Genomic DNA, 13,739 nt, shown 5'->3' on the forward strand with positions numbered 1-13,739 from the left:
TGAAGTTACTGTAGAGGCCAGTCAGCCTTGAACTTCTAATCTTCTTGTATCAGCGTCACAAGTATATGGGGTTACAGGCCTGCCTCACTAGTCTATTTCTTTTGAATACTTACTGTATGAAGAGCTATACTGAACTAAGCATTATGTATTGACTGTTACATATGTTGAGGGTTTTATACTGCATGAGAATGCACTGGTCGCTAGTTCACCCAATAAAAGTCCTTATTCTGCTTGCTTGAGAAAACATTCCCTTGAAAATTGGCCTCAGTGTGCTTCTTCATACACTTTTTATTCTTTTGATTCCTGGATCTTTTAAGAGGTATTTATTAAGAGGTGAACATGTTTCATTCAGTTAGTTACAACAACAATAATGATATGCCTATAAGAAAGGCTACTGGCATTCTTTTTTTTCTTTTATTATTATTATTATTAATTACACTTTATTCATTTTGTATCCCCCATAAGCCCCTCCCTCCTCCCCTCCCAGTCCCACCCTTCCTCCCCTTTCTGCATGCATGCCCCTCCCCAAGTCCACTGATAGGGGAGGTTCTCCTCTCCTTCTTTCTGATCTTAGACTATCAGTTCTCATTAGAAGTGGCTGCATTGTCATCTTCTGTGGCCTGGTAAGGCTGCTCCCCCCTCAGGGGGAGGTGATCAAAGAGCAGGCCAATCAGATTATGTCAGAGGCAGTCCCTCTTCCCACTACTATGTAACCCATTTGGACACTGAACTGCCATGGGCTACATCTGTGCAGGGGTTCTAGGTTATCTCCATGAATGGTCCTTGGTTGGAGTATGAGTCTCTGGGAAGTTCCCTGTGTTCAAATTTTCTTTTTTTTTTTCAAAGGAGTTTATTCAGGAACCTTGAACAATCATCTGACCCTGGGTAAAGCCAGCCCACTTTAAATAGCCTCTGGGTAGCCAACCTCAGCATGCCACGTGGGCAATGCAGATAGGTCCACATACATGGAAGCAAGCCAGATCCTCAGCCTTAGCCAAATGTGGAGTTGTTTGTGACAGAGAGCACTCACCATCAGGAAGGTGGAAGGCGGAAACCAGCTCCATCTTTCAGGTGCGGCATTACGCAGCTCTCTACAGTTCCCCCTTTTTGTTTTGGATGCATCAGGCAAGAGTAGAGGTCTGATCTCTGATATTAGAAATAAGTTGGGACTTTGTACTGATGTTCATTTAGGTGGCTACTGGCATTCTTATGAGATAAAAACTGGTATCATGAGTCAGATGTAGACAGTGGGATAATCTTGCAATACAGAAAATAGAGTTAGAGCCCTAGGAAGGCAAGAGTGCAGAGTTGGCCTTCATTCCACAAGAAGAAGAGGTCTGCCTAACTCCACAATATCCTCACACATAGCATTATTTGGAAATAGGGTTTTTTTTTCCCCCGCACATGCAACTGGCTAAAACGGGATCATGCTGGATTAGAATGAGCCCCATCCAACATGGTTAAAGCGTTCAAAGAATAGTAGCATACATACAAATGCTACAGGATGACAAGAAAAAATCTACTAATGAAGGGGCTGTTAATGGCAGGGAAGTCATGAAAGAACCCTTCTTTACAGACTCTAGAGGAACCACTGCCATGCCAATACCCTGATCTCAAACCTTCAGTCTCCAGAAGCCCGAGGTAAGACACTTCTGCCATTCTGAAATGCCGACTAGTATAGCTTTGTTCAAGGAGCCCCAGGGAAGGTGGTGCTATGGCTCAGAGCCAGGAGAGGAGATGGAGATTCATGATGTCAATGAAGTAAACAAAGAGCCAGATGGTATGCCACTAGCAACAAGAAAATGTTGATAGTAAGTCAAATATTATCTCTACTGGGACAAAACCATGAGCATGTTCTGAGCTGCATGCAAGCCAGAGAAAATGTAAAGGAATGGCTGGAAGGGAACAAAAAGCACAGCCACTTGAGGCACAATGCCTAAGTGGGATGAACTTACTACCATTGTATCCGAGGGTTTTCAGTTCCCTCAGCAATGCTTTTTTTTTTTTTTTCTGATTGCTAAAGAGATTCATTAATGTGTTTGGAAAATGATGCCATTGAATAATGATATGCCTAACTCCACATGCCTAAACCTAAAGCCAAAGAATAAAATAACACCTAACTCCATGCGGAATAAAGACACCAGCATGATCTCTCCTGTATCAACGAAAAGTCACTCCTGAAAGATATCTTGGTCATGGGAACTCATCCTCACCTTGTACTTCCTTTTTGTCCTCTCAGTCTATCACTGTTGAATCTTGAAACCCAAACTTACTCTTGTATTGCACTGTTCTTACTCTTTGGAGTATTACTTGTCCACCCTCATTTTCTGATTGATGAGTAGGGAAAAGTCAGCTAGTGTATACTGATTAGATTCACTAGGAAAGCTAAGAGAAGCCACACTGCATTCCCTCTGGTCAAACAGGATCAGCAACATAGATTCCATGCCAAGGAAGGGGGTAGCTGCATTTAACACTCCACAAATAGAATTAATTGACTTGCTGTCCAAGTCATATGACAGAGCTATTCTAAATCTGGGAATGAAACCAGAATTTCTCCCCATCAATTCTCCTTTCTCTTCACCAGACCATGCAGTCTCGAAGTTTTTATTCTCAGATGATAATCAATTTAAATGAGGGAACTCCTGCCAAACTCAATGCTCTAATTACATAGTCAGGAAGGACGGATAATAATTATGGCAATGTTCTACACTTATAAACTGTTAGGCAATGCTGATTTAGACACCAGGATCCCACTTTCTTTAAAATATATTCACTCATATTTTAAAAGTTTGACTATGTCTATTAAAATTCATTGCTAATAAACACTGCAGCCCAGGTTTTAACTATGAAAATTAACGCTCAGTGTTATATTGAGTTTTTGATTTTCAAGTAATTCAAAAGTACCAATGAAATGAGAGAACATATGGGTACAGTGACCCCAGGGTCTCCTGGTGTAAGAGACAGGAAACATCTCGAACACTCCTTTCCCTGTATCTTTTTGTGTAGGTGTGAAAAACTGCAGACAATCAAATGCAGTTACATCAGGGGTCTTAAAGAAAGCTTATCATGGCCAGTGAATTGTGTAGTCAAGATATTATTTATACTAGACAGAGCTTTTTAAAAATTCTCACTTCTTGTTGCCTAGAATTTTGTGTATTCTTTCTTTTTCATTATCAAATTCCATGGTTACTTCTACCAATAAAACAGCAATGTCCTGTTGAAAAGAAAAATATTCTAGCAGCTTACAAGGCTTCTATTCTCCTTTCATTTCCTCATCCCCTAAAGGAAGCTTGTCTGCCAGATACCATTCATAGCCAACACAACCTTGCCAAAAAAGCTTGAAATGGTAAATCAACTCATGGATAAATACATAAGCTATATTTATGAAGGAGTAAAAAACTCACATTTGCCAAACAAGAATTGCACACCATGCTTTATTAGCGACACATGACAGTATAAGTTTAGGTCACCAAAATCAGTCCTGTAATTTTCCCCACAGAAAGATATTGAGTTCTTAATATTTTTTAACAAAATAATTTTTTATGGTTTATCATTTGGTGGGCTTGTGATACTCTGGTTCACAGTATAGACATAAAATACTTCACATGAGCCATTTAAAGTCAATCTTCCTAAAGCCCAGCTTCGGACAATTTGATCTTCCCAGGTTTCTCTTTCCAGTAAGTATTTCATCTATTCTTCTAATTGCTCATTCTAAAAAGTGTCACTCATCCTTGACTCTTTTCTTAGTTTTCCATACTCTATTGGTCTTGTTAAACTGGCCTCATCCTTAAATTCCTATGTTAACATCCTAACCCTCAATTAAACAGGATGTGATTGTATTGGAAATGGAGCTTTTATATATGAAATTATTTAAGAAATATTCACACTGGATATTGTGAACCATCAATATTATATAACTGTTGGACACAGATAAGCATGCAGGCATAAGTTCACTGGCGCTTCGGAACTCTGTCTCCACCAGGCTAGAAACCTAAGATCCAGGGCTGAATCAGATCCCCAAGCAGCTTCAAAGAAGCCCAGCCTGGATTATCCAAACCTAAAACTTTTGGCCTCTAAAATAGTAAGGAACTCTCTGATATTGTAAGCCACCCAGGTCACCATGCTTTAAAATGACACCCCAATAAACTTGGACTGTAGTCAACGGATCAGCCAATACTATTGATTTTATGTGTCCATAGAAACAGTTTCTTATAAATGCTCATTTCTAATGGGATTCTTAGATTTTTTTTCAAGTTTCAGAGACTTATTCATCAGCGTAATAAACTAAAAAAAAAAATCACCATGATTTCACGCATTGAGAGGACAAGTACTTACTAGCTAAGTGGAAGCCTGTGCAGATGGCTTCTGAAAGACCTTCACTGTAAGCAGCTTCATGGCGAACTTCATGGTTCAGAAGTTGGGGCCTTCTTTCTTCAATTTGATGCAGTCAATATTCACTGAGTAGAACTTGTATTGCTCACTGGGACCCAGTTTGTTTCAAGGCTCCAGGTTATTCTTCCTGTCCCAGCTGACATCTGGATTCAACACCAAGTACAACACATACAGTGCTGCTTCAGTACCTTCTGCTCCAATAAACACGAAGAGAGGGATCAGGCTGGCATGCTTCTTGGCTTGCTGGAGCATCTGGCAGAGCATGTCTGTGGCAGAGGCCCACTTCCACAGAGACAGGAGAGCAAGATGAGGAGATACACTGACCTGCTTCTGCCTATTCCTAGTTTTTTTTGTTTTGTTTTGTTTTTGTTTTTGTTTTTGTTTTATCATGAGGACATTTTTGGAGAAACAGTATCAGTCTCAACTGAACTCCTGTGCACATGGCACAGTTATTTCACATTTAACTGCTAAGCACTTTTATAAGGTTCCATGCTTGCTTTTTGTTCTCTGTACCTTTGCTGGCCCACAGTAAATATGCTCATCCAACCGCTCCATGCCACCATACAGCAGGCAGTATTTCTCCTGAATCACTCCAAGCACTAAAGCTATCATCCATTATTCACAAGCCAGTTTCTCATGTTATTGTCTTTCCCAAAGATGAGAATGTAGCAAGTGAAGTTCCCAAGCTTTATGGATATACATATTTTATCTTTTGCTTTGTTGAAAATTTAAAAACTGAGCTAATCTTAGAAAAAGAATCCAATTGTGAACCTGAGAAAGGATTGTTACTGAGAAAGACGCTGTGTAATCAGATGCTGGACAGTGGGCGCAGATGTTACACCCAGTTAGAGATCAGTGCAGTCTTAGATCAATGAGTAGCTGGCCAGAGCACAGAGTCTTGCTGTGTGTCTTTATATTTCTCTCTTTGGATTGCTTTGCTGTCTGTGGACTAATCTCTGTTTGTAATATTAAGTACTTAGAATTAATTTAAAATTTGAAAGCATACTTCAACATCTTTGTCCACAAGAACCACTTTTTAATAGAACTGAAAGATGAGAACTTCCAATCAGTAGGGAACAAGAACTATCAACAGTAGCCATTGACCAAATTAGACTTTATACCATCTATTCTCCCACAAGTGAATTATGGGTGGTGGAATAAATTTTTAGGAACCTGAAGAATATGTTTTCTCCATTTACTATAGTCTGCTTCTTCTTTTTTTTTTTTTTATAGTCTGCTTCTTTACAAGTAGGAATTTCATCCACTTGGATGACTTCTTGTATTCATAATGGTTCAAACACTTGTAGTAATGATTACTAGGTTTGATTCAATAACTCATGTTATTATCCCCATGGAAAATTAATGCAATAATATCCACTCACAAACAACACTGTGCTCATGCTTATTAATCTCATATTTCCTTCTATGCCATTTTCTCCTTATCACAACCTTATGAAATTTAGAAAAAAGAAATACAATACTCTTCAGGGATTATAAAAACTTATTAAGTCACTGAATTTTGAAACAAAATTTGCATGATCATATTGTGCAAGATACCATCCTAGGTGTTGTGAATTCAGCTGTCAACTTTAATGCCCACCAATGGGAGGAAGTAGGCACAGGGAATGACAGGTATACCTGTATCTATCCATCTACAATCCTGTTATCCACAGATGATACATTCCAAGGCCAGATGGTGAAACTGTGGATAGTACCAAACTCTACTAACACTATTTTCACTTATACATGCATACCTGTGGTAAAAATTTATAAATTAGGCACAGCAAAAAGTTCACAGCAATAATGAGATAGGGCAATTATTAACAATATACATAAAAGTTACTCGACACTTTCATATTTATCTCTGAAATTTCCAGTGAGTATTTTTAACTTGTTAGATTATTTTGATATTTTTTATGTGTATGAGTATTTTACCTGAATTTATTTATGTGCACTATATATGCAAAGGTCAAAAGAGGGCACGAGATCCTCCAGGACTGGAGTTACAGATGATTATGAGCTGCCATATAGATGTTAACCATGTGCTCTTAACCACGAAGCCAACTCTCCATTCCCCAGTGAGTATTTTAGAAAATGGTTGTTGATGGAAAAGTGAAACTATAAGAAGCAAATAACATATGAGGGTTATTACCGTTTTCAGAAGGCCAGGAATGACCTAAAAGGGACTGACACTTCACCTGTGTGCTGAGATAAGAAGAGGAGCAGCTCATTCAACAGATGAGGAAAACAAGATACAGGAAAGGAATGAAAGGTTGGGAGCAAGCCTCTGTGTGCTTTGAAGGAAACTTCATCATTTGAAGAAAAAACGTTATAGGGCAGAGGACAGCAGTTTAGAAATAGCTACAGTAACCTCTTCATAGAGAAGTATAAATAGAAAGAGGACAAGAAAAAGTGGAAAGAACAGAAGGAAGAACAGCCTTGCTCCATGGTCTGGCCACAGGGCGTCTGATGGCACAGAACAACTGAGGAGGAAGACAACAAGAGCACACTGCCTTACAATCCAAATATTTCTTTTTTTTAGGATGAAATATTCCACATGGAAGATTTAACTCTGCTGTGTAAGTCAAGGTGTGTTCTGTTGTTGGTAGGAAAAATTAGCATAGACAAGGTGACAATGCCAAAATCAATGTTCAATAGTTCTTCAGGTCATAAGCCCAACCCAAGTGGCAGCGTTTCCTGACATATTCCTTATGACTGGACACTCTGGTCAAGACCCTGGCTTCTCATCCCTTCCATCTTATATAGGCCTCCAGCAGTCCTTGGCTCCTGGTCTCTGACCTTCACTCTCAGATCAGAACTTCAGTGGTCCTCCTCTGCTATCACCTCTGTGTTCAGGAAATGATCTAATGTTTCAGAGTCTCGTGTTTTTATTAGGCTCAGAAGAAGAAGCCAAATTCATATACTTTCAACGAAGGCTGAATTGCAATTTTAATTCAATTAGTAACCCTTGTGATATCTCAGTCACAGAATCTAAGAATTAGAAAGTAGATGCCGTCAATGGCCATTTTATCTGTCAATTACACATTTGAAATATTTCTGTATGCTCACCCCAATCCATGTCTATTCCACCTACTTGCCTGGAATGAGTTTCCTGCATGAAGGAGTTCTGTTTTACACATAGCACTATTGCCAGCTATGCACTGCCCCATGGTCTGAATGACTTCCATTCACTACAAGGCAACAAATTTCTTCTCATAAATAATCTCCAACAGTAGCTTCTACAACTTTTCCCAGCCTTGGTCTCATCCACTGTACTTCTCACTTCGATAGCTTTTCTTTGCAGCCACACAGTGTTGTTACAGTTTTAAAAATTTCATACCTGTACATAAATTTAAGTCATTTCATTTTACCTCCCTATGGTCCTATGTCATCATTCCTCACTCTTCTCAACCAATCTCCCTTCTATTTATTTCTTTGCCTGGTGTCTATGTGTGCATGACCTTTGACTTTATATAAGCTTTCTTGCATGAGTGGGAAGTAATTTACTGAAGCACAGAAAACTTACCAATGTCTGTACCAATGGAGAAAAACACAACATTTAAAAAAAAATAGGTATTTGTCAGTTTTCAAGGCAATAATTCCAAACAAATTATTTTAAATAATCAAAGATTCTTTAAAGTTATAAGTAAGATGTCCCTTTATCAGATCTTCTAATCCTTTTAATGGTCAGTAAATGCCTGACATTGCTTGAGTACCAAGAACAGAAGGCTAGATAGCCCAGAGACATAGAGTAAAACCAAATACTATCGGTCAAAAAACAAAACAAAACAAACAAAACTAAAACAAACAAAATCAAAACAAAGCAAACAAACAAAAACAAAACAAACTAAAAAAAAAACACCCCAAAATACAAAAATGCAGTGACCAAATGACTCCTAATGACATTCCATTCAGCTATATTCATAGATCAGTGCCTTTTTCGGCCATCATCAGAAAAATCTTTCTCTTCCAGCATATGGAAACAAATCAGAGACACGCAGCCAGACATTACACACTCATGCACTTTGGAACACTCAGCTCAGAGCTCAGGGAACTCCACAGAAGAGCAGGCAGAAAGATTGTAAAAGACAGAAGGGAAGGAGGACACAGGAGAACAAAGACCTCTGAATCAATTTAGCAGGGCTCATATGAATTCACAGAGACTGAAGCAGCAAGGTATAGGGCTGACACAATATATTTATTATATACATATATTTATCATATATATATATTAATCATATATATATATTATGGCTTTCAGGTTAGTATTTTTATGGAAGCTGTGAGGTATGAACAGAGTGGGTCTGATTCTTATGCCTGATCTTGGGGCTCTATTCCTACTGCTGGGTTGCTTCTTTCAGCCTTGATGTTAGCAGATCACTAAGATGCAGATGCTAAGACTTATGGCCAACCTTTGGGCAGAGTGCAGGGAATCTTATGAAAGAAGTGGGAAATAGTAAGACCTGGAGAGGACAGGAGCTCCACAAGGAGAGCAACAGAACCAAAAAATCTGAGCACAGGGGTCTTTTCTGAGACTGATACTCCAACCAAGCACCATTCATGGAGATAACCTAGAACCTCTGCACAGATGTAGCCCATGGCAGTTCAGTGTCCAAGTGGGTTCCATAGTATTGGGGACAGGGACTGTCTCTGATGTGAAGTGATTGGCGTGCTCTTTGATCACCTCCCATGATGGGGGAGCAGCCTTACCAGGCCACAGAGGAAGACAATGCAGCCACTCCTGATGAGACCTGATAGACTAGGATCAGAGGGAAAGGGAGAAGGATCTCCCTTATCAGTGGACGGGGGAGTGGCATGGGAAGGGAAGAGGGAGAGAAGATGGGATTGGGAGAGGAGGAGGGAGGGAGCTACAGGGGGATACAAAGTGAATAAACTGTAATTAATAAAAATAAATTTTAAAAAAGTCGCCTCCAACCTCGGCATGGTGGTGCACACTTGTAATCGCAGCACTCAGAGTGGCAGAGGCAGGTGGACCTCTGTAAGTTCTAAGTCAGCCTAGTCTACAAATCGAGTCTAGGACATCCAAGGCTATACAGAAAAACCCTGTCTCAAAACCCAAAACCAACCAACCAAACAAACAAAAACTCTACTTCACTGACTGTACTCAAATTTTCATTGATCAGTTTTGTGTGAGAAGTCTGCCTGTGGGCCTGGAGCAGGAGGAAGTACTCTGTTCCCCTAACCTTGTAGATCTTTACTGGCCTGTATCTCACTAGAGGCTGAGGACTGCCCTGGGCCCCAGCCAGACCTTCCAAATTTGGTCAGGAATGAAAGGAATTAACCTTTCCCAAGTTTTAAATGTATCCCATGACACAGGATTCACTGATCTCGCCACCATGGAGGACAAAACAAAAACAAGCATAAACTATATATGTTAAATTTAATCAGCTGTAAATATCCACCCCAAAATAAAATTTCCCACATTAAATTAAATATCATCCACAACTAACTTATCACTAAACACATACTTTCCTTACTAGCTACCTTAATAATTTAAATGTAAATTAATTTATCACATTTTATGTCAAAAATTTTCAGATGTACAATTATGGAAATTAACTGTTTTCAAATGTGCTCAACAGTAAATATTTGCTAGAATTCAAGATATTTAAGGTTTGTGATTTAGAATTTAAATTTTAATCATTCTCTTCATACTATACATTTTAATGTTATTAATTTTCAGCATAGCTTTTAGGCTTCAATACAGAAAGATAATACCACAAGAAATAATAATACTACAATGTAGAAAGAGACTACAACTTTTCCCTTTCCCTCAGTGATGATGAAATGACAGTATTTTAATGTATGTTTACATGCAAATTCTTCCAAAGCAACTTTGGATGCAGACTAAATGTAACAAGAAAAAGTAAACACAAAATATTTTAGTAACGTGTTTTTTCAGGATATTAATTTACTACATTAATATATCATATGCTATTTGCATTAGTGGAAATTATTTTTATACATTAATTTTATACATTATTTTTATATGTTACTCTTGTGATAACTAGTGATTATGCATGAACATTGGTGTGAAAATATTATATAGGAAATGACATTTTTAACAAAAAAAGAGGATTTACACATTACACTTAGGAACACCTATAAACACCTATTATTTCAAAGACACAGTCTGAAGTAATACTTAATAGAAAATAGTTTGCTCTGAAATGTTTATATTAAATATGCATTACGCGTTATGCATAGAGTGGACCAAACAATGTGATTCAGAGAAAGTGGTTGTCTTGTTTAAATGATAAATGATCATGAGTTACCCTCCAAAATTAGGGGAAGAACAGACTGTTTCACTCATGACTGTGAATCCTCTCTCTGAATGTCAAATAGCTGAAGCTGACTCCTGGTTCTGCAATACTTTGTTTTACTTGTTGATCTATCTTTGTCAACCTCTATTAACCTCAATTTGTTTACTTGTAAACTTGTAACGTACTAAGCATTTATTTGGAGTTTGAATAACAAAGTTATATGAAGGGAACATTAACAGGTCATATGAATTATGAAATACATTATCTTCAGATGGTCAATTAAAAATACAATCATGTTTATGTTTCAGGCATAATAAATAATATACCTTAAACATGTACACTAACTAGGTTATCACTAATGTAGGTAAAAAGGCGCCATATGCTGGTTTAAATGACATAAGAACAGGTTAAAAGAATTGTGTTTATCAAGAATAATGTGATAGTTTAATTTGTTTTTAAATTATGTTATTTATGTTTATGTGATATGTGTGGGCCTATGTGGGTTTATGTGCACCCCATGAATACAGGACCCTGAGATGGCAAGGCAGCATGGGTTCCCCTGGAAGTGGAGTTATGGCAGTTATTAAGTGGGGAACTAAATACAGGTCTTCAGTAAGGCCAGCGACTCTTTTAAATGACTTTTAACCACTAACCCATCTCTGCAGTCCCCTAATGTGCACAATTTTAAGGAATGATTCTGATGTGGAGAACAAGTTTAAACAGAGAAGGTATTTTTGTTTTTTGTTCTTGTGTTTGTGTTTTATTTGTTTGTTTGTTTTCAGTGAAATCCAAAAAATTTTCAGTGGACCCTTGCTTCTGGTCAATGATGAAAACTTGTAACATTTTATGCATAATTTTTCTTTAAAAATGACTTCTGAGGCACTGATCAAAAGTAAGGAGATGAAATATTTTAATAACTTCTATTACTTTAAAGATATTGATTTACTGTTTTATGCATTTTATATATAATCTTATTTTTGTGGAAATTACTTGGATATGGCTAATTCCTGTAGTAACTATTGCAAAGGTAAGAATATTTGTCAGATAGAAAAGATTTATGATAGATATTTCTAACAAAACTAAGGAGGGAATATATTCTAAGTACTTGTGCTTCTTCAAGCCAAGATGTTAATTTACTATTATATGCATTTAACAAACTATTTTATTTTAGTAAAAATTATATATATATATATATAAAACTTGTATAGGTATGTTCATGTGTGAAAGAGAAAAATCTACTGATCACCTGACACATTCAATTTTTAGTTTTTATTTTCCAAAGGTGTTAGTCCAAACTTCTAAACAAGTATTTTTAAAATAAATATATTTTGAACGACTAAAAGCTAGCTCTCTCATAAAACATTAATAAGAGCATTCAAAGCTAAGTGTGAGCTTTCCTTCATGTATTTTATCTTCATCATGGTTCCCCAAGGAATGCAGCACTATACAGACTACAAGGATTATCATTGCTCATTTCAAGGTGATTACTTCAGTAGGAAACATGCAATGGTTCCCTCCCCTTTCAAAAAAAAAAAAAAAAAAACAGGCTCAGTTTCAACATAATTAGTGTATTTAAATTTTAAAACCATCTAAACTGAATTTTGTAGCACTTTCTTAAAGTACTTAAGATTTTTGGCATGGGAAGAGAAGATGGAGAGAGTATGAGAGTAGGAGTAAATGACAGAGGGGGCTATGGCCAGAATACATAGTGAATAAGTTGTAATAAATAATAAAAAAAGGACTGTGGCTAAAATGCTCAATCCCCATCCAGAAAGGCAACGAGGATGGACATCAGAAGAAGGAGAAAACAGGGACCAAGTTAGGAGCCTGACACAGAGCACCTCAGAAAGGCTCTGTGCTGCAGATAAGCAAAGCAGATGCTGAGACTTATGGTCAACTGTTGGGCAGGGTGCAGGGAATCTTACGAAAGAAGTGGAAAATAGTAAGACCTGGAGAGGACAGGAGCTCCACAAGGAGAGCAACAGAACTAAAACATCTGAGCACAGGGGTCTTTCCTCAGACTCATACTCCAAACAAGGACCATGCATAGAGATAACCAAGAACCCCTGCACAGACGTAGCCCATAGCATTTAGTGTCCAAGTGTGTTCCATAGTAATGGAAACAGGGACTGTCTCTGATGTGAAGTGATTGGCCTGCTCTTTGATCACCTCCCATGATGGGGGAGCAGCCTTACCAGGCCACAAAGGAAGACAATGCAGCCACTCCTGATGTGACCTAATAAACTAGGATCAGAAGGAAGGAAAAGAATACCTCTCCTATCAGTGGACTTGGGGAGGAGCATGCATGGAGAAGGGGAGGAGGGAGGGAGCTAGAGGGGGATACAAAGTGAATAAAGTGTAATTAATAAAAAATTTAAAAAAACAAGAGGAAAACTATTTTAAACATCATTAATAGTGGGAATGATTTGCTAACAATACTGAAATCTATTTACTGTATCAATTAGAGTTATGCTGGGGCACACAGGTTCCAGGGAACCAAAGAGGAGGAGGCAATAGATAGGCTGGGACAGGACAGCAATTCACTGCATTATGCCATTCAAGAAATCTCATGGGAAGGGCGGGTGCTCTTTATTGTTCTTCTATCTGAATTTCATTGGCAATATCTGCCAATAAATGACTGAACTCATTTATCAGGGTCAACATATTTTCTAATAAATGCAAAATCAGTTTCCATGCTGTGCATTCCCAACCTCTTGTCCTTTAATGACACTAAAAAGTTTAACTGTTCCTTTATTCCACTGTGAAAACATAAATAAATGAATTACTGTAGTTTTAACTTCCTTAAGCAGTCATTCTGTGAAAACATATTCTCTTTATATTATGAGTTCTAAAATTCTCATGAATATCTCAAACTCTGAATAAAATGTTAAAATAAACTATTGTAAATAAACTTAAGTACTTATGTACTCCTCAAATAAATAAATAAATAAATAAATAAATAAATAAATAAATCTCACGAGTGGAGTATTCTATCTACTTTGCTTTCAAAGCACATGACATACACAGCACAGTTAAGCACAAGGACGAATTTTACAGGTAATA

General features: G+C 37.6%; 1 protein-coding gene and 1 pseudogene across 3 annotated transcripts in view; both read right to left on the reverse strand.

Annotated features, from left to right (window-relative positions):
* Ctnnd2 (catenin delta 2) overlaps nucleotides 1-13,739 on the reverse strand; it is an 896,229-nt gene that overhangs the window by 777,716 nt on the left and 104,774 nt on the right. Inside the window, exon 1 of one of the 3 annotated variants that reach the window (XM_060380400.1) lies at nucleotides 4,336-4,468. The exons of the other annotated variants lie outside the window; for them this stretch is intronic. The gene's annotated coding sequence lies outside the window, so the exon portion shown is untranslated. Of the gene's footprint in view, nucleotides 1-4,335; nucleotides 4,469-13,739 lie in introns of those variants that run through there. 3 annotated transcript variants of the gene reach the window in all.
* On the reverse strand, nucleotides 4,411-5,825 carry LOC132653120 (cytochrome c oxidase subunit NDUFA4-like; annotated as a pseudogene).

The sequence above is a fragment of the Meriones unguiculatus genome, chromosome 3, assembly GCF_030254825.1.
Source record: "Meriones unguiculatus strain TT.TT164.6M chromosome 3, Bangor_MerUng_6.1, whole genome shotgun sequence".
Lineage (NCBI taxonomy): Eukaryota > Metazoa > Chordata > Mammalia > Rodentia > Muridae > Meriones > Meriones unguiculatus.